This window comes from Pseudophryne corroboree, chromosome 10 (assembly GCF_028390025.1).
Source record: "Pseudophryne corroboree isolate aPseCor3 chromosome 10, aPseCor3.hap2, whole genome shotgun sequence".
Taxonomy (NCBI): domain Eukaryota; kingdom Metazoa; phylum Chordata; class Amphibia; order Anura; family Myobatrachidae; genus Pseudophryne; species Pseudophryne corroboree.
Genome location: NC_086453.1, coordinates 176727348 through 176749106, shown reverse-complemented (window position 1 = coordinate 176749106; position 21759 = coordinate 176727348). Strand labels below are relative to the sequence as shown.

Genomic DNA, 21759 nt, shown 5'->3' with positions numbered 1-21759 from the left:
ACAGAAATTATTACTAAGGAGGAGTATGAATTCTTAATGAGATCAGACCCCACTACCCTCATATTTTATTTTTTACCCAAAATTCATAAAAGCTTGGACAATCCGCCCGGTAGACCGATTGTGGCGGGCATAGACTCACTTACTTCTAATTTGTCTGAATACGCTGATGTTTTTTTAAAACCTTATGTAAAGGATCTCCCATCATATCTCAAAGATACCCCATCGGTACTGGGCCTTCTGAAGGATATTGAGTGGAAGGATTCATACATGTGAGTCACAATAGACATACAATCACTCTATACATGTATCGAACATGAGAAGGGAGTTACAGCTTGTAAGGAATTTTTGGATAAAGATGACACATTAACAACTAACCATAAAAATTTCATTTGTGACATCATGCTTTTTATTCTTCATCACAATTATTTTAAGTTCCTGGATCAGTTTTATCTGCAGCAGTGCGGCACTGCAATGGGTACTATTTTCGCGCCCAGTTTCGCAAATCTTTTTATGGGATGTTGGGAGAAAGCTTTTATATATGATCATCAGTATTTTAAAAGCCACCTTTTTTATTGGAGATATATTGACGACATTTTAATAATCTGGGATGGAGATATTGAACGTTTTAACCAATTTTTTAAACACATTTGCACCAATGAGATGAATCTTGCTTTTACATCCAATGTGAACAAAGAGCACATTGAGTTCCTGGACTTGATTCTCACAGGAGAAAATGGAAGAATTACCACAAAAAATTATATTAAACATGTGGATACTAACAGTTATCGCCACTACAAGAGCAATCATTTGAAGAGTTGGAAGAATAACATTCCATTTTCCCAATTTAGTAGAATCAAAAGAAATTGCAGCAAACCAGAGGACTGTCAAGCACAGCTGGAGCTGTATAATAGCAGATTCAAGCAAAAAGAATATCCAGATACCATCTTGAAAGAAGCCATCACCAGAACCAATTTGGTTGAAAGATCCAAATTGCTAGAATATAAAACAAGGGAGAAAACAAAAGATTCCACGGCTTTTGTAACAACTTTTAACCAGCACGAAAAATCTATCTGAGAATCATTTAGGAACCACTGGAGAATACTGCTCATGGATCCTATTCTTAAGGAAATCCTCCCTCCTCATCCTGAAATAGTTTTAAAAAAATCACGGAACCTTAAGGATATCTTAGCCCCAAGTATGTTGAGGACTGACCAAAAAAATGACCACACCTGGCCCAAATGTGTGTGCTCCTACAAATGCGGGCGATGCAATGTATGTAGATACCTACACCCCAACAGGAAAACCTTTATGGACATGGAGAAGAAAAAGGAATACAGAATTAAGGAATATATGAATTGTAATACTCAATCGGTCATATACCTCCTAGAATGTGACTGTTGAAAACAATACATCGGGAAGACAAAGAGACCGCTGAAGTTGAGGATACAGGAACACGTGAGGAACATTAGGAACAAAGTGGAGAGCCACGCTGTCTCCAAACATTTTACCTCAACACATAACTCCAATCCAGAAGCCTTGACATTTAAAGCCATTGAACTGGTGAAATTGGGAGAGAGAGGAGGAGATCTCGCCAATAAACTGTCACGTCGTGGGATGTTTTGGATATTCCAATTACAGACATTACAGCCAAAAGGATTCAAAGACAATTACGAGATCGCTCCCTTTTTATAAATACAGTATTAAAACCTCATTTATCTCCCATTATTTCTATTCCATCCCCTTCATCTCACCCCGCCCGGCCCCGTCATTCCGTTCCTAAGTGCAAGCTTTCCTCCCCCCTCCCCTCGTGTCAGCTCACAATTACTAATGTTCACCATTTCAGAGTAGAATAAACACTGTAGTAAGTATCCCAAGGTTTGGAGTGTGAATCCATAAGGCACAACGTCGTTACAGTCACACCACGTTGGAAATGTCCAAACACGTCTGATCTTGGAAGCCAAGCAGCGTTGGGCCTGATCAGTACCAGTAGGGGATGCCATCTGGGAAGATCAGGTACTGTATAGTACGTAAATTAATAGTGGCCTGAGAAAGGTACACACTCTATAGAATATAAATTTAATTGATACACTATACTTAGAAATATGAGTAAACAGCACGTGGTATATAAGCACCAGTAGATATATACACCTTATTTATTTAACACACCCACTACTTAAATTATTAATCCACAAGCACCTTATAAAGATAAGGGAATCTCAGCATTTTATTTATATTTATTTTTATTTTTACAATAAATAATCCTGAGTCACTTTATGTACATAAACAATTCTGAGTACTTACATAATATGAATAAGCACTTGCACCTTTTATTAGTCCTTTTAAGTCGATTGTCGTTTAATAAATATTATTATGAGATTAATAATATATTATTTCACTATTCATCTGAAGCTGCTAATATATGAATTTGAACTGAGAATCATGCACCTCTGATGTAATTTATCTTTATTTCTATGTGGAATGGTCACCATGGATACCGGAGCATTGACACACATGATACACTAGAAAATGGCCACCGCAGCCTGAAAACCTATGGACAAAATCCTACCAAATATGGCCACCGGGAAAGAACAAAATAAGAGACTCTCTTTTTTCCCCCTGGATTACAGACATTAGGAGGATATACTGAGGACTATATAACAACATCGCGCCGCCACGGGCGCATGCGCAGACGCAACCGGAAGTGGGGCGGAAGTGACGATTCGTGTCTTCCGTCACGGGAAGTGTGGCGGAAGGGCCGCAATTATGATGTTTGAGACGGATTTCAATGCTTTTAAGTCCTTTTAAAACTTTAAAACTCACTCGTTTTTACTTAATAGCAGCTCCCAATAACCTGACACCTCTTAGATTGCACTATGTAGTAGATTGGAAGCATTTATTAAATAATTGTATCACATGACTCCCTGTGAAGTTAGGACCCTCCCACCAAGCCATATTGGCTATAAATAGACTTGCAGGTCCATTGTATCCCTACCCCTTGAAGAAGTCTTATGAGACGAAACGCGTTGGAACCTTTACCTACCTCATTAAGATAAGGAAAAAACCTTAATACTTGTTCTTATTGTAGTTTTTATACAATCATTTAAGTGCTTTTAGTTCAGCTGTGCTTTTATTATTGTCCCATTTTTTATACATGTTTCTTTTATGTATAACTGTACGTTAATAAATACCTTTTAATTTAATATTATTGGCAATTTTATACTTGCTGTATTGACACCGTGATCGCTATATATCCCTCATCCCCCCTTTTTATTCACAAATTCTATCCAGGGAATCACCATCCCTGTACATTTTTGATGGATTCAGCTGACGCTCCAGTAGCAGCATAGGGGAGTGTCACATTAGCTTGCCGTTTATCCTTTTACAACATATTTGTTCTTATCACAAGTGGTGCAATATTAATCCTTGTTCCATATATATATATATATATATAGTATTTCATGTCTTGTTACAGGTACATCTTAGTATGCTGGGGGACACCGGGGGGTTAATCCCCAATGTATTACTAGCTTAGACTACCACCTCCCTTTCACACACCTGAATTATATTTTCTAAGTGATATGAGCAATTTAAATTTTGTTCTGTCCTAAATAGAGTACAGGACCTAAACCCATAGGATAGGACCTAAACCCATGATAGAAGCATGCTGTGCATTAAAAATGCAATATTTTTGAAAGTCAGTGTAGGGATTGACCAATAAGGAACAGCAGTGAAGGGGCTGATCAGCTTAACAAACCACTGCAAAATCTGTGAACAAACATTCCCTGAATTTAGATGAATTACAGTTTTAAGTGTTATTAGGTTACTGCTGAAATTGTATATATAGTGCCAGCCTTATTCTGAAGCACAGATCTAAACATTCCTGGCTGCAGTCCTGCTCCTTGTCAAATGGCTATCACATGTACAACTGGCGCCTCAGCACTGATTAGCCCATGCAAACATGAAGCAGAAGCAAGAGGATTAACTCTCTCAGTGCCATGGCCAATATCTTGGCTATGTGGGCCTGGTCTCTGCCCACATTCCACCCCCCCCCCCCCCAGTCCATACAGAACACTGGTGTGCCATGTCCCAGCGATTTGTAACATACATAGTAACATATTGTAGTAACATAGTTTTTGAGGTTGAAAAAAGACAAATTGTCCATCGAGTTCAACCTGTTAGTCTTAAAAAATATTACAGTTAAAGATCACTAATTTTAACTTTGGTGAATGGTCCCACAGTTTCTTAGGGTTTTAGGGAAGCTACCTGGGGGCTTTAGCTCTGGCCTAGACAGTTCATCCATATTGCAGTGATACATTTCCTTTGGGTAAAAAATGTTCAAATAGTCACCATGAAGTGAAAGTCCAACACATCATCACAATAGACTGTCAGTGTGCCCAAGTTATGTTGAAGCCAATCGAAAGGTGAGTGGTAAGTCACCACTGTGGGGGGCCAGTTGCACAGTTGCTGGAAATGGTCCAGTGCACACACAATTGTCAAACAATGCATCCCAATTGCGGTATACCCCACCTCCCCCATAGCAGTATCCTGCTTGAACAGGCCACAGGGTGCTCCTGCCCTATGGCTCCTCCTGGCTCAGTACTCCTTCCAGTCTGTACAGTGATGCATTAGTTTGTACCACAATGTCCTGGTCTTGAATTTGCGCCATCAGCACTGGAGCTGGTACCAGAACCTCCTTTATTGACTAGACTGCCAACTCACTGACTTGGGAAACCCTTACTAGTCAAATCTGTAAGGGATATCAATACAGAATATAAGTTAGGTACAACTCCTCTGTAAGGCCATGCCATTTCTAAGGTCAGTACCTGTCTGGGTGTTGTGGTCCGGGGACACCTCTGTTTGTCTCTACCTCTGCTGGTTTGGGCCTACCCCTGCCTCCTCCCACATTACACCCCAGGCACTACACCTCTGTCATTTCTACCTGGCATCTGTCTGCACTAACTGTCAGACCTGTCCTTTATTTCTCCTCTAACGACCTATGAATCAGGGAACCTACCCTGTACCATGTCAGCTAGGTCTACTCTTACTACCTCATCTGCCACCTGTTCCACAGTGATGGTGGACAGAGTGCCAGCCTCTGGATCCTGTGTGGCATCCACCATGGGGAGGCTGCATGTCTTCCCCTAATTTCCTAGGTATAAAAGGGGACCAGCTATGTTCACAGCAATTTGCTTTAAGGACTCAACTATGGGCAGAGACCTGGAAGAATCACAAACACTGCCCAAGCTGCCAACACATGACACAGGACTTACAGTTGGTCTGGGTGTCATATGACATTCCAGAACAAACTCTGTGTCCGGCTCTTCAGTATATTGGCCATCTCCAAGTGACTGTCCAAAGGGGTTTTGTGGGCAACCAAAACCAGTTGCTCAGGAATGCTCACTGGGTGCACCAGTTGGACATGTTCCCTGTCTGGTCTATCTACTTCTACCTTCTTGGCTACCCTGTACATTAACCTTTCCTGCTAGGTCACACTCCCTCCCCCCATTCTGGAAAGGTCACTGCCAACTTGGCATTTTATGCCTTCCAGGGATGGGTCAGAGCATTGAGGTCCCTAAACTCTTGCCTGTGGCCCTCACCTTCTCCTAAGTTGGGAAACTCTACAAGGGACTCTAGGTTGGGATTGCTAGGGTCAGTCTGGTTGGGGGCAGTCAAAGAAAGGTCAGTGTGCTCACTCATACTCACCACAGAAGTTGGCAAACCACTAGGGACAGGAGCATCCTTGGGCGCCCCCACAGTATCCAACAAGCTGTAACCCATATCCTCTGTATTCCTAGGGAACATAGGCCTACCAGAGGCAATAGGCATGCTGGGTAGATGCTCTAATCTAGCAACTGTAATCCTTTCCTTTGAGCTGTTTGATGCTGTGGTTGGCTGTGATGGCAGGTGACTAGCTGCTGTGGTCTTTCCCTCTGGGCTGCACTGGTGTAGATGGTGATGATTGTGCTCTGGCCACTTGGCGTTAGCAAAAGTGGTAATGATTCCACCAGCAAAATTATTCCCCAGGACTACATCTGTTGGGAGGCAATCCATGATGGCAATATCGCGCAACTCTTGGCTAGATCCCCAGTCTAGGTAAATTCTTGAAATGGGCACTTCACGCTCCATTCCTTCTGCCAAGTTCACTTTGACAGGGCGACCCTGCAATACTGCAGCAGGATCAATAAGGTAACGGATCACTACAGTGAATGAGGCCCCAGAGTCTCTTAGGCCTTCTCCATGCAGGGGCCCCACTTGGACCGACTGCAGGTGCCACCAAATATTTTGTAGGGGGCTCATGGCCATGCAGATGACTCTCTCCACAAAGTACACCTGTTTCTCACCAAACTCCATTGGACTGACTGGAGTGGGAACAGTCTCTTTTGGCTCACCTCCACATGTTAAACAAGTAAGCTGGGCTCCAGCACTCAGATATGGGGAACGAGTCTGCAGTACTTGGGGTGTAGAGCAGTTCATCCTCAGATGTCTAATTGTCCCACAGCTGTAGTACTTTTTGACCAGAAGGAGCTCTAGTGGGCTCTGATTACTTGCAGAGACATGGTTGCTTGCAAAAAGCACCCATGTATGAAGCTCACTGGTCATCCACTGGTCACTGATCATTGACCAGGCCCTGCATTAGTAGCTGGCATAGGGTATAGCTTGGAGATTCTGGACATAACATGAAAGGCAGTTATCTTGAATGCAAAAAGTTAATGCACAAATGGTCTTAAAGAAGACATATCCCTCTTTCAAGGGGATACATCACACAAGATGTTACAGCTATTCAACCTTTTTGATATCACAGAAAGTATATACTCTCTTCTCAGTCAGAAGAGATTTCTCTCAGGGCTCTCAGGCTCTGTATATATGTAGTCAGAAGACACAAGAGAATTGTGAAATCCTCCTCCATATACCTTTAAGGATTCATATATCAATCGGACCAGTTATCTTAAAACACATTAATTAATACAGATTACATTTGAAGAGAGGGCAACCCAATTTCCTTCTTCCCTTCATGCAGTATATTTGTAAAAAAAATGTTCAGGACAGTAGAGAGCAAGGCTAGGCCCATGTATATTGCAGGGGGTGTGGCCTAATCACAGAAGGCATGGCCATACACCCTTAGAAAAAAATACAGAAAAAATAGTACTTTAAGTACCTCCATGGCCACACTGCAGCACAGCACACAGCAACTTGTGCTGTGATGTGGAGAATAGCAGCAGCACCTCCATCAAACCTGGGCCTGGGTAATTAGTAGAGATGAGCGGGTTCGGATCCTCGGAATCCGAACCCGCCCGAACTTCAGGGTTTTTTACACGGGGCCGAGCGACTCGGACCTTCCCGCCTTGCTCGGTTAACCCGAGCGCGCCCGAACGTCATCATCCCGCTGGAGGATTCTCGCGAGGCTCGTATTCTATCGCGAGACTCGGATTCTATATAAGGAGCCGCGCGTCGCCGCCATTTTCACACGTGCATTGAGATTCATAGGGAGAGGACGTGGCTGGCGTCCTCTCCGTTTAGACTAGAGTACTAGAGAGAGACACAAATTTTGGGGAGCATATTATTAGGAGGAGTACTACTTGCTGCTGATAGTGTGACCAGTGACCACCAGTTTAATTAATCCGTTCTCTGCCTGAAAAAAAACGATACACAGTGTGACACAGTCACATACCATATCTGTGCTCAGCCCAGTGTGCTGCATCATATGTAATACTGTATATCATTATCTGACTGTGCTGAGTGCTCACTGCTCACACAGCTTAATTGTGGGGGAGACTGGGGAGCAGTTATAGCAGGAGTACATATTTTAAGTACAGTGCACACTTTTGCTGCCAGAGTGCCACTGCCAGTGTGACTGACCAGTGACCACTGACCACCAGTATTGTGATTGTCTGCTGACCACCAGTATATTGTGATTGTCTGCCTGAAAAAGTTAAACACTCGTCGTGTGGTGTTTTTATAAACGCATTCTGCAGACAGTGTCCAGCAGGTCCGTCATTACATAATATATACCTGTCCGGCTGCAGTACTATATATATATTTTAATTTTATCTCATTATCATCCAGTCTATATTAGCAGCAGACACAGTACGGTAGTCCACGGCTGTAGCTACCTCTGTGTCGGCAGTCGCTCGTCCATCCATAATTGTATACCACCTACCCGTGTTTTTTTTTTTTTCTATCTTCTTGATACTAGTAGCTTACTTTAGGAGTCTACAGTGCTGAGTCTGACAGACAGTGTCCAGCAGGTCCGTCATTACATAATATATACCTGTCCGGCTGCAGTACTAGTGTGATATATATATATATTTTAATTTTATCTCATTATCATCCAGTCTATATTAGCAGCAGACACAGTACGGTAGTCCACGGCTGTAGCTACCTCTGTGTCGGCAGTCGCTCGTCATCCATAAGTATACTAGTATCCATCCATCTCCATTGTTTACCTGAGGTGCCTTTTAGTTGTGCCTATTAAAATATGGAGAACAAAAATGTTGAGGTTCCAAAAATAGGGAAAGATCAAGATCGACTTCCACCTCGTGCTGAAGCTGCTGCCACTAGTCATGGCCGAGACGATGAAATGCCAGCAACGTCGTCTGCCAAGGCCGATGCCCAATGTCATAGTACAGAGCATGTAAAATCCAAAACACCAAATATCAGTAAAAAAAGGACTCAAAAATCTAAAATAAAATTGTCGGAGGAGAAGCGTAAACTTGCCAATATGCCATTTACCACACGGAGTGTTAAGAAACGGCTGAGGCCCTGGCCTATGTTCATGGCTAGTGGTTCAGCTTCACAAGAGGATGGAAGCACTCAGCCTCTCGCTAGAAAAATGAAAAGACTCAAGCTGGCAAAAGCACAGCAAAGAACTGTGCGTTCTTCGAAATCCCAAATCCACAAGGAGAGTCCAATTGTGTTGGTTGCGATGCCTGACCTTCCCAACACTGGACGTGAAGAGCATGCGCCTTCCACCATTTGCACGCCCCCTGCAAGTGCTGGAAGGAGCACCCGCAGTCCAGTTCCTGATAGTCAGATTGAAGATGTCAGTGTTGAAGTACACCAGGATGAGGAGGACATGGGTGTTGCTGGCGCTGGGGAGGAAATTGACAAGGAGGATTCTGATGGTGAGGTGGTTTGTTTAAGTCAGGCACCCGGGGAGACACCTGTTGTCCGTGGGAGGAATATGGCCATTGACATGCCTGGTGAAAATACCAAAAAAATCAGCTCTTCGGTGTGGAAGTATTTCAACAGAAATGCGGACAACATTTATCAAGCCGTGTGTTGCCTTTGTCAAGCTGTAATAAGTAGGGGTAAGGACGTTAACCACCTCGGAACATCCTCCCTTATACGTCACCTGCAGCGCATTCATCATAAGTCAGTGACAAGTTCAAAAACTTTGGGCGACAGCGGAAGCAGTCCACTGACCAGTAAATCCCTTCCTCTTGTAACCAAGCTCACGCAAACCACCCCACCAACTCCCTCAGTGTCAATTTCCTCCTTCCCCAGGAATGCCAATAGTCCTGCAGGCCATGTCACTGGCAATTCTGACGAGTCCTCTCCTGCCTGGGATTCCTCCGATGCATCCTTGCGTGTAACGCCTACTGCTGCTGGCGCTGCTGTTGTTGCTGCTGGGAGTCGATGGTCATCCCAGAGGGGAAGTCGTAAGCCCACTTTTACTACTTCCACCAAGCAATTGACTGTCCAACAGTCCTTTGCGAGGAAGATGAAATATCACAGCAGTCATCCTGTTGCAAAGCGGATAACTGAGGCCTTGACAACTATGTTGGTGTTAGACGTGCGTCCGGTATCCGCCGTTAGTTCACAGGGAACTAGACAATTTCTTGAGGTAGTGTGCCCCCGTTACCAAATACCATCTAGGTTCCACTTCTCTAGGCAGGCGATACCGAGAATGTACACGGACGTCAGAAAAAGACTCACCAGTGTCCTAAAAAATGCAGTTGTACCCAATGTCCACTTAACCACGGACATGTGGACAAGTGGAGCAGGGCAGGGTCAGGACTATATGACTGTGACAGCCCACTGGGTAGATGTATGGACTCCCGCCGCAAGAACAGCAGCGGCGGCACCAGTAGCAGCATCTCGCAAACGCCAACTCTTTCCTAGGCAGGCTACGCTTTGTATCACCGGTTTCCAGAATACGCACACAGCTGAAAACCTCTTACGGCAACTGAGGAAGATCATCGCGGAATGGCTTACCCCAATTGGACTCTCCTGTGGATTTGTGGCATCGGACAACGCCAGCAATATTGTGTGTGCATTAAATATGGGCAAATTTCAGCACGTCCCATGTTTTGCACATACCTTGAATTTGGTGGTGCAGAATTATTTAAAAAACGAGAGGGGCGTGCAAGAGATGCTGTCGGTGGCCAGAAGAATTGCGGGACGCTTTCGGCGTACAGGCACCACGTACAGAAGACTGGAGCACCACCAAAAACGCCTGAACCTGCCCTGCCATCATCTGAAGCAAGAAGTGGTAACGAGGTGGAATTCAACCCTATATATGCTTCAGAGGTTGGAGGAGCAGCAAAAGGCCATGCAAGCCTATACAATTGAGCACGATATAGGAGGTGGAATGCACCTGTCTCAAGCGCAGTGGAGAATGATTTCAACGTGTGCAAGGTTCTGCTGCCCTTTGAACTTGCCACACGTGAAGTCAGTTCAGACACTGCCAGCCTGAGTCAGGTCATTCCCCTCATCAGGCTTTTGCAGAAGAAGCTGGAGACATTGAAGGAGGAGCTAACACAGAGCGATTCCGCTAGGCATGTGGGACTTGTGGATGGAGCCCTTAATTCGCTTAACAAGGATTCACGGGTGGTCAATCTGTTGAAATCAGAGCACTACATTTTGGCCACCGTGCTCGATCCTAGATTTAAAACCTACCTTGGATCTCTCTTTCCGGCACACACAAGTCTGCTGGGGTTCAAAGACCTGCTGGTGAGAAAATTGTCAAGTCAAGCGGAACGCGACCTGTCAACATCTCCTCCTTCACATTCTCCCGCAACTGGGGGTGCGAGGAAAAGGCTCAGAATTCCGAGCCCACCCGCTGGCGGTGATGCAGGGCAGTCTGGAGCGACTGCTGATGCTGACATCTGGTCCGGACTGAAGGACCTGCCAACGATTACGGACATGTCGTCTACTGGCACTGCATATGATTCTCTCCCCATTGAAAGAATGGTGGAGGATTATATGAGTGACCGCATCCAAGTAGGCACGTCAGACAGTCCGTACTTATACTGGCAGGAAAAAGAGGCAATTTGGAGGCCCTTGCACAAACTGGCTTTATTCTACCTAAGTCGCCCTCCCACAAGTGTGTACTCCGAAAGAGTGTTTAGTGCCGCCGCTCACCTTGTCAGCAATCGGCGTACAAGGTTACTTCCAGAAAATGTGGAGAAGATGATGTTCATTAAAATGAATTATAATCAATTCCTCCGTGGAGACATTGACCAGCAGCAATTGCCTCCACAAAGTACACAGGGAGCTGAGATGGTGGATTCCAGTGGGGACGAATTGATAATCTGTGAGGAGGGGGATGTACACGGTGATATATCGGAGGATGATGATGAGGAGGACATCTTGCCTCTGTAGAGCCAGTTTGTGCAAGGAGAGATTAATTGCTTCTTTTTTGGTGGGGGTCCAAACCAACCCGTCATTTCAGTCACAGTCGTGTGGCAGACCCTGTCACTGAAATGATGGGTTGGTTAAAGTGTGCATGTCCTGTTTATACAACATAAGGGTGGGTGGGAGGGCCCAAGGACAATTCCATCTTGCACCTCTTTTTTCTTTCATTTTTCTTTGCGTCATGTGCTGTTTGGGGAGTATTTTTTTGAAGGGCCATCCTGCGTGACACTGCAGTGCCACTCCTAGATGGGCCAGGTGTTTGTGTCGGCCACTAGGGTCGCTCATCTTACTCACACAGCTACCTCATTGCGCCTCTTTTTTTCTTTGCGTCATGTGCTGTTTGGGGAGTGTTTTTTGGAAGGGCCATCCTGCGTGACACTGCAGTGCCACTCCTAGATGGGCCAGGTGTTTGTGTCGGCCACTAGGGTCGCTTATCTTACTCACACAGCTACCTCATTGCGCCTCTTTTTTTCTTTGCGTCATGTGCTGTTTGGGGAGTGTTTTTTGGAAGGGCCATCCTGCGTGACACTGCAGTGCCACTCCTAGATGGGCCAGGTGTTTGTGTCGGCCACTAGGGTCGCTTAGCTTAGTCATCCAGCGACCTCGGTGCAAATTTTAGGACTAAAAATAATATTGTGAGGTGTGAGGTGTTCAGAATAGACTGAAAATGAGTGGAAATTATGGTTTTTGAGGTTAATAATACTTTGGGATCAAAATGACCCCCAAATTCTATGATTTAAGCTGTTTTTTAGTGTTTTTTTAAAAAAACACCCGAATCCAAAACACACCCGAATCCGACAAAAAAAATTCGGTGAGGTTTTGCCAAAACGCGGTCGAACCCAAAACACGGCCGCGGAATCGAACCCAAAACCAAAACACAAAACCCGAAAAATTTCAAGTGCACATCACTAGTAATTAGTGCCCCTCCCCATCTGCACCACGCCAAATGTACAAAAAATCATGGATTTCAAACCTTCTTTACACTTTACTTAGAAGATACAGGAGAGCTCTTAGTTTGCTTTTCAAAGAAAGTGCTTGTCCACAAAAGGACTTAACTAATTGAATCCAATCACATTGCTAGCGCTAGGTCAATTACCGTATTATTTGCAGTGTAAGATTGTCCCAGGGGAATATTTACTAAAAGTCGATTTGGGTAAATTTTTGTTTGATTTTGTATTTCAGGGTCTAGATTCCATTTTTTTTTAAAAGGATGACAAAAATCATCTGTTAGTAAATGTGTGTTTTAGAACCTGAAACACAAAATCAATCAAAACTTGACCAAAAATTTATAAAAATAGACCCAAATCAACTTTTAGTACATACAGTGCATCCGGAAAGTATTCACAGTGCTTCACTTTTTCCATATTTTGGTATGTTGCAGCCTTTTTCCAAAATGGAATAAATTCATTTTTCCCTCAAAATTCTACACACAATACCTCATAATGACAATGTGAAATTTTTTTTTAGATTTTTGCAAATTTATTAAAAATAAAAAAAACTAAGAAATCACATGTACATAAGTATTCACAGCCTTTGCTCAATACTTTGTTGATGCACCTTTGGCAGCAATTACAGCCTCAAGTCTTATTTAATATGATGCCACAAGCTTGGCACACCTATCCTTGGGCAGTTTTGCCTATTCCTCTTTGCAGCAGCTCTCAAGCTCCATTAGGTTAGATAGGAAGCGTTGGTGAACAGCCATTTTTGAGATATCTCCAGAGACGTTCAATCGGATTCAAGTCTGGTCCCTGGCTGGGCCACTCAAGGACATTCACAGAGTTGTCCTGAAGCCACTCCTTTGATATCCTGGCTGTGTGTTTAGGGTCGTTGTCATGCTGAGAGATGAACCGTCGCCCCAGTCTAAGGTCAAGAGCGCTCTGGAGCAGATTTTCATCCAGGATGTCTCTGTACATTGCTGCATTCATCTTTCCCTCTTTTCTGGCTAGACTCCCAGATCCTGCCGCTGAAAAACATCCCCACAGCATGATGCTTCCACCACCATGCTTCACTGTAGGGATGGTATTGGCCTGGTGATGAGCAGTGCCTGGTTTCCTCCAAACATGACACCTGGTGTCTGAGAGTCCTTCAGGTGCATTTTGGCAAACTCCAGGTGTGCTGCCATGTGCTTTTTACTAAGGAGTGGCTTCTGTCTGGCCACTCTACCATACAGGCCTGATTGGTGGATTGCTGGAGATATGGTTGTCCTTCTGGAAGGTTCTCCTCTCTCCACAGAGGAATGCTGTAGCTCTGACAGAGTGACCATCAGGTTTTTGGTCACCTCCCTGATTAGGGCCCTTCTCCCCTGATCGCTCAGTTTAGATGGACGGCCAGCTCTAGGAAGAGTCCTTGTGGTTCCGAACTTCTTCCATTTACGGATGATGGAGGCCACTGTGCTCACTGGGACCTTCAAAGCAGCAGATATTTTTCTGTACCCTTCTCCAAATTTGTGCCTCGAGACAATCCTTTCTCGGAGGTCTACAGACAATTCCTTTGACTTCATGCTTGGTTTGTGCTCAGAAATGCACTGTCAAGTGTGGGACCTTATATAGACAGGCGTGTGCCTTTCCAAATCATGTCCAATCAACTGAATTTACCACAGGTGGACTCCAATTAAGCTGTAGGAACATCTCAAGGATGATCAGTGGAAACAAGATGCACCTGAGCTCAATTTTGAGCTTCATGGTAAAGGCTGTGAATAGTTATGTACATGTGATTTCTTAGTTTTTTTTTTTTTTTATTAATTTGGAATAAGGCTGTAGCATAACAAAATGTGTAAAAAGTTAAGCGCTGTGAATACTTTTCAGATGCACTGTATACCCCCAAATGTCACTACCTAAGTGCATATTTTACCTATAATATATATTTAAACACTTCTTAAATATAAATACATTTAAACATGTCACAGACTATTAAATATACTCTGCTTTCTAAGGGGGTCATTCCGAGTTGTTCGCTCGCTAGCTGCTTTTAGCAGCATTGCAAACGCTAGGCCGCCGCCCTCTGGGAGTGTATCTTAGCTTTGCAGAATAGCGAACGAAAGATTATCAGAACTGCTACTAAATATTTTCTTGCAGTTTCTGAGTAGCTCCAGACCTACTCCTAGATTTGCGATCAGCTCGGTCAGTTTAGTTCCTGGTTTGAAGTCACAAACACGCCCTGCGTTCGGCCAGCCACTCCCCCGTTTCTCCAGACACTCCCGCATTTTTCCCTGACACGCCTGCGTTTTTTAGCACACTCCTGGAAAATGCTCAGTTACCACCCAGAAACGCCCCTTTCCTGTCAATCACTCACCGATCAGCAGTGCGACTGAAAAGCGCCGCACGAACACCAGCAAATATACTAAGTTTTGCGTAAAATAACTTAGCGCATGCGCTCTGCGTACCATGCGCATGCGCATTTAGCAACAAATCGCACCATAGCAAAAATCGGCAATGAGCGAACATTGACCCCCTAAATTAATTAATAAGCCTGTGTATGCTATTTTCAATGTCTGATGCCAATAAATACACTGGGGTAAATCTACCAAGGTGGTAGTTTTTTTTAGAACTGGTGATGTTGCCCATAGCAACCAATCAGATTGTGGGCCTAATTCAGACCTGATCGCAGCAGCAAATTTGTTAGCTAATGGGCAAAACCATGTGCATAGCAGGAGGGGCAGATATAACAGGCAGAGAGTTAGATTTGGGTGGGGTGTGTTCAAACTGAAATGTAAATTGCAGTGTAAAACACACCCCACCCAAATCTAACTCTCTGCACATGTTGTATCTGCCTTCCCTGCAGTGCACATGGTTTTGCCCATTAACTAACAAATTTGTTGCTGCGGTCAGATCTGAATTACCCCCTCTATCTATTATCTTCTAGAAGTAGCTGGATAAATGTTAACTAGAATCTGATTGGTTGCTATGAGCAACATCACCAATTCTAAATAAAATTCCCATCTTAGTAAATTTACCCCAGTGTACTTATTGGCATCAGACAATGAACATAGCATACACAAGCTTGGGCCTGGTCACACAGGTACATAACTTAAAATGAACAAGTGAAAGGCAAATGTCTTAGCACTCCCTGTGCTCAACAGTCATTCTGCTGAAATGACCTGCAGCCACCATCCGCCATATTCTTCCTGGCACAGCCAACATACACAATCCCTGGCACTACAAAACTATAAACTAACTACTAATTGGCCTTTAGCAGGCATCAGTGCACAGTGCAGTGAGTGTATGGGAGTTTTAAACCCCTCTCCTACTTCTGGCTTCCTAACGGATCTGGGTGAGCTGGAAAACCCAGAAGTTCAACTTGAACTGTGCAACCCCGAAACCCCGAAGTTCCAAATTACTACTGAAGGTGCAAAATGTGTTGGTCATGTTTTTCTCTCTCTTGGAGAGAGCTGGGGAGCTGATCCCACTGAAATGTAGGCAATTGTGGTGAGAGACAGAAAACGCCAGAATACTGGTGTTTTCTGGAAGAAGGGGCAGACACTCCGAAACGTCAATACAATATACCAGTTTGTTTGTTCTAAGTACACCCTATGAGTGCCGTTTATTTCCACCATTGGACACATATGTTACAGAGGATTCAGGCATCGGGGAAAGCTGTATCTAGAGAAACTGAGTGCCGACTGAGTTAGAAGGCTATATATATATATAATTTATTAGAAATGTGCGGCGGACACTTTTCGGGTTTTGTGATTTGGTTTTGGATCTGGATCTCCACTCGTGTTTTGGATCTGAATTGGTTTTGCCAAAACCACCCTTTCAGGTTTTGGTTTTGGATCTGGATGTTTTTTGAAAAAAACATATAAAACAGCAAAAATCACAGAATTTAGGGGTAATTTTGATCCTACGGTATTATTAACCTCAATAACATTAATTTCCACTCATTTCTAGTCTATTCTGAACACCTCACAATATTGTTTTTAGCCCAAAAGGTTGCACCAAGGTCGCCGGATGACTAAGCTAAGCGACACAAGTGGGTGGTACAAACACCTGGCCCATCTAGATGTGGCACTGCAGTGGCAGACAGTATGGAAGTTTTATAAACTAGGCCACAAAGAGCACACATTGCAAAGAAAAAAAGAGGTGTAAGATAGAATTGTCCTTGGGCCCTCCCACCCTCCCTTATGTTGTATAAATGTGACACTCTGACATGGATATCCTATTACCTTGGATTTATGGGGATATATGTGGCTATATATGTACCATCACCCATATACTGGAGACAACCTGGGTGACACACCTAAACTTTCCCTAAAAGGAACCTTCTCTTCTCACTAGCTGGCACAGTGCAGCTGAAAGGGTTAACAGCTTCCCCTTGGTTAGGTTGCTAGGCAATGCCAGTGACCAAAGGAAAGCAACTTGTGGAGCACTAGGACCCAGGTGCAGACCAGCACAGCATGGGGAATCAAAGCCTCTGATTGGCTGCCGATGGGCGGGAAAAGGTGGAGGCGAAGTTACCACTCTGTGAGAGAGAGAGTCTTCGGAGGTAACAGGGAGGATGCGCACAGTGCGTGTCCCGGAGGAGAGCCCGGGAGGAGGCACGGCTAACGAGCTCTGTAAGTGGCACAGTGTGTTAAGCCGCGCTGAGGACTTGGCGAGAGGTCCCGGAGATGCTGATGAGCGTAAACAGGAGAACTGTAGTGGTCAGCGCTGAGGGAGTGTGGAAAGGTAGCTGAACAGCATATGACATGTGAGTAAAACCAACCACATATAGCTGATGCATATTGATTTTATTGTATTTTATTACTGTATTGTATTTTTTTGGTAATGTCTATTTAATTTATATGTTTTTTAATAAATTCATTATTAAACCAGCAGCCTATAACAAAAGATATAAATTTCTTTCTGTGCGCTAATACTGAAAATATTTCTTTTGGGTTTAGATTTGTCTATTCAGGATATCCAGATCCTCTTTGTGTGAGCAGCCATTGTAGCAATAAATGCTATATTAGTTATCACTTAATCTAATTTTTAGCACCCACTTTTTATTGTTTTCATGTGAGTAAAAGCCTGATACAGACTTGTGTCAGAAAAAGAAGTATCCTCAGATTTCCCTGTCAGATAGCCTCAGCAGACATTAGTTTCCCTGTCAGATAGCCTCAGCAGACATTAGCCTGCCAGCCCAGTACCAGGCATCAGTAAACAAAGGTAGCCAGAGCCATAACTAGCCCTAGTCTGATGATGCCAGAGACTGTTACTCTGTTTTGACCCCTGCCGCTTAGTGTAATTCCTCAGAAGGGGAACAGACAACTTCCTTTTTGTTTACTCCATGCCAGGGATGAGCACAGTGTTATAGTTTAAAGACTGCAGTGAAGAGCCCACAACTCCAGTTAGCCAAGAAGCCATACTGCTTTCGCACTGCTTTTTGTGATACTTGAGAGACTCAGGCACCTTGTTATTTGCTGGAGTGTAGGACACAGAACGAGAAAGTGAGTTATTAGGAAGAGACACTAGCATATTGTCTTCAGAACAGCAGCCGCATTACTCTACACCTAACTGTGAGTGACAGAAAGCTGTGTGTGTAGAGAATTACAGCCAGACTAACAAGGATAGTACCAGGGAGAGACTATCCCTACTACCTTCCTCATCAACACAGGAATGGGTTGCAATGCTTTTATCCACCTGCCGTGTTTAACCTGCCTCTGCATGCTTGCTTATTTGCCAGAAAGACTGAACTGCACCATTTATTGCTCTTGTTGTGGATATACACCCCTCATCTGTTTGCCTAACTGCATGATTCATTGCTCTGCTATACCTGCAATATAATCTTCACTACATGCTTGCCTTATCCATCAGGACTGCAGCTTTTGCAATGACTTACTACCTTGGCTTGTTTTACTACTAAATGGACAACCAAATTCTGCACTAAGTGTGGACAGTGTACTGACTTGTGTGTAATCAGCCACCAGTTCAGTAATTGAGCTTTAGAGAGGAGTAGACTGGTTACATAGGGGACACTGAAGGTTAATGCTAAGAGACACTGTTACAGTTTAGAGTGAATTGTATATCGGTATACTGAGAGTAACTTACCTGTGGTGTAGACTAAATACTGTGACATTTTACTTGTAAATATTTGTATATTTATGTTATGCATAATTGACCATTGTCATGTGATGCTTGTTCTACCCAGTGAATGTTCTTTTGAGTACAAAATTTGTATTTCCATTTACCCTTGCCATTTCATTACATTGAGTTTTCAGCAGTGACCTGTAAACTTGCCTGCTAAATAAAACTTTTTGTCACCGACCTAACGCGTAGTGACTATTGTGTTGGGTCCTCTGGGGTTGGGGTTTCTCACTTTTCAGCCTAGGGTTCTGAGAGTGAGATCCGGTTGAAGAGGTGATTCCAAGCGAAGAAACCAGGTACGTCCACTGACACCTGCACTGACATTCCCACCTATACTTACCTGTTGCATAAACAGGACATACACATTTTAACAAACCAATCATTTCAGCGTCAGGGTCTGCCACACAACTGTGGCTGAAATTATTGGTTTGTTTGGGCCCCCACAAAAAAGAAGCAATTAATCCCCACACCAAAAAATAAGTAATTAATCTCTCCTTGCACTAAGTGGCTCTACAGAGGCAATATGTCGATCTCATCCTCCGATTCCTCACCCATTTCAGTGTGTACATCCTCCTCACAGAGTATTAATTCGTCCCCACTGGAATCCACCATCACAGGTCCCTGCGTACTTTCTGGAGGCAATTGCTGGTAAATGTCTTCCTGGAGGAATTTATAATTCATTTTGATGAACATCATCTAATCCACATTTTGTGGAAGTAACCGCCTACGCCGATCGATGACAAGTTTACCGGCTGCACTAAACACTCTTTTGGAGTACACACTGGAGGGGGGGGGGGCAATTTAGGTAAAACAAAGCCAGTTTGTGCAAGGGCCTCCAAATTGCCTCTTTTTCCTGCCAGTATACAGCATCCTACTTGGATGCCATCACCCATATAATCCTCCACCATCCTTTCAATGGTGATAGCATCATATGCAATGACAGTAGACATGTCAGTAATTGTTGGTAGCTCCTTCAGTCTGGACCAGACTTCAACACTTGCTCCTGACTGCCCTGCATCACCGCCAGTGGTTGGGCTCAGAAATGTTATCCTTTTTTTCACTGCCCCAGTTGTAGGAGAAAATGAAGGAGGAGCTGTTGATGGGTCACGTTCCGCTTGAGTTGACAATTTTCTTACCAGCAGGTCTTTGAACCTCTGTAGACTTGTGTCTGCCAGAAAGAGAGATACAACATAGGCTTTAAACCTAGGATCGAGCATGGTGGCCAAAATGTAGTGCTCTGATTTCAACAGATTGACCACCCTTGAATCCTGGCAAAGCGAATGAAGGTCTCCATCCACAAGTCCCACATACTTAGTGGAATCACTCTGTCTTAGCTCCTCCTTCAATTTCTCCAGATGCATCTGCAAATGCCTGATGAGGGGAATGACCTGACTCAAGCTGGCAGTGTCTGAACTGACTTCACATGTGGCAAGTTCGAAGTGTTGGAGAACCTTGCACAATACAGAAATCATTCTCCACTGCGCCTGAGTCAGGTACATTCCCCTTCCTTTGCCTATATCATAGGTGGATATATAGGCTTGAATGGCCTTTTCCCACTCCTCCATCCTTTGAAGCATATAAAGTGTTGAATTCCACCTCGTTACCATCTCTTGCTTCAGATGATGGCAGGGCAGGTTCAGGAGTGTTTGCTGGCGCCCCAGTCTTCGGCATGCAGTAGCTGAATGTTGAAAGTGGCCCGCAATTTTTCGGGCCACCGACAGCATCTCCTGCATGCCCCTGTCATTTAAAAAAAAATTCTGCACCACCAAATTAAATTGTATGTGCAAAACATGGGACATGCTGGAATTTGCCCAGATGTAACGCACGTAAAATATTGATGGCTTTGTTCATATCACAAATCCCCAGGAGAGTGTAATTGGGGTAAGCCATTAAATGATGATGTCCCTCAGTTTCCGTAATAGGTTGTCAGCGGTGTGCCTTTTTACAGAAACGTAGTGTAGCCTGCCTAGGAACAAGTTGGCGTTTGTGAGATGCTGCTACTGGTGCCACTGCTGCTGTTGTTGCTGCATGAGGCAATACATCTACCCAGTGGGCTGTCACAGTCATGTAGTCCTTAGTTTGCCCTGCTCCACTTGTCCACATGTCCGTGGTTAAGTGAACAGTGGGTAGAACCGCATTTTTCAGGACACTGAGGACACTTTTCTTAATGTCCCTGTACAGTCTGGGAATCGCTTTCCTAGTGAAGTGGAATCTAGATGGGATTTGGGACCAGGGACACAGTATGTCCATCAACAGTCTAAATCCCACTGCACTAATGGCGGATACCTGTAAATTTCCATTATTTTAAACATTTAAATACCAGCGTTAATATATACTGCGAAAGCAAGGTGCATATTATTACCATATACGATAATAGTGCGCTGAACGTCGCAGCACTATGTCCCTTAAGAGAAAGCAAGTAGTCACACACATGGTATTACTGAGGTCCAACACTCAGAGATATATATGTATTTGATATTAAAATGTATGCATACAAAACATGTACAATATATGATTCAGTATAATATGTATAAGCCTAGGTAAGTGGTACAGAGTTATAATTATATAAGAAGCAGGTACAGCCAACTTACGTCACCCTGTCCCATAGAACTTTTCTCCATCTCAGCAACAGCAACTAACTATTTCTTAGAAACTGCCTATATCAAACAGTGGGAGTTAACAGTCTGTTGGTTTCGGTCTCCTTCCATTGGTCCAGGAGAGGGAGGTCTCTCATTCCTTGTGTGTTATTGGTCAGTTCATATGCAAGTAATGTCCAGTTTCAAGATGCAGTTATAGGGGTTAACCACTGGTTCTCTGCTCACATGCTTTCTCAAGAATGTCCTTTGTTCTCATAAGAATTACTTTATATTCATACATTTGGTCATAACTAATCATTGCAATGTGCTACAATTTACCCATAGCTATCAAATTAATCCACACAGTCTCCTGATCATTTTGACACTAAGCATGATATAATTAACTTGTTCCATCCAAATAATACATATATATCCGGTTTTACACTCTATTATATAAATACAATTATAATACAAGTCTGGTGCTA

General features: G+C 43.8%; 1 pseudogene; it reads left to right on the top strand.

Moving 5' to 3' along the window:
- Positions 1–1906: 1906 nt before the first annotated feature.
- LOC134967056 (5S ribosomal RNA) lies at positions 1907–2025 on the top strand (annotated as a pseudogene).
- The last annotated feature ends 19734 nt before the right edge of the window (positions 2026–21759 follow it).